We start from the raw sequence: 752 nt of genomic DNA, 5'->3' as shown, positions 1-752 counted from the left end.
AGGCCCCAGAGTTCGCTCCAGTGTGGACCCAGACCACGCCTGTTCCCCCCGATCCAGAAGAGGATGTTAGGGGTGAGGAGAAGGGTGTCGGCTGTGACCCCAGAGTTCGTTCCAGTGTCAGCCCAGGTCCCGAGTATAGCCCACGGGGAGCTCCTGTTCCCCAGTTCCGCCCAGGAAAGGCTCCTGTTCCCCAGTTCCGCCCAGGAAGGGCTCCTGATCCCCATTTCAGCCCAGGAAGGGCTCCCGATCCCCAGTTCCGCCAAGGAAGGGCTCCAGATCCCCCGCAGAGCCCAGGAAGGGCTCCCGATCCCCAGTTCAGCCCGGGAAGGGCTCCCGATCCCCAGTTCAGCCCGGGAAGGACTCCCGATCCCCAGTTCAGCCCAGGAAGGGCTCCCGATCTCCAGTTCAGCCCAGGAAGGGCTCCCGATCCCCAGTTCGGCCCAGGAAGGGCTCCCGATCCCCAGTTTGGCCCAGGAAGGGCTCCCGATCCCCAGGTCCGCCCAGGCAGGGCTCCCGATCCCCGGTTAAGCCCAGGGAGGGCTCCAGTCCCCGGTCCTGGCCCACGGAGGGCCTCGGAACCGGTAAACGTCCCCATGTATTGTTTTTGGGGGGGGTAGTAGCGCTCCAGCCGTAGAGGCCGAGGGGGGGCTAAGGCCGAGGCCTCGAAGGCTGCTCCACCATGACCTCCTGAACTGCCTGCACCACCATGTCCTCCTGAAGCCCCCCCTCCGCCATGGCCGCCTGTGTTCCCT

This window comes from Sinocyclocheilus rhinocerous, unplaced genomic scaffold (genome assembly GCF_001515625.1).
Source record: "Sinocyclocheilus rhinocerous isolate Xijiao unplaced genomic scaffold, SAMN03320098_v1.1 scaffold14039, whole genome shotgun sequence".
Lineage (NCBI taxonomy): Eukaryota > Metazoa > Chordata > Actinopteri > Cypriniformes > Cyprinidae > Sinocyclocheilus > Sinocyclocheilus rhinocerous.
The sequence above is the reverse complement of the archived record's forward strand: the minus strand, read 5'-3'. Positions refer to the sequence as shown.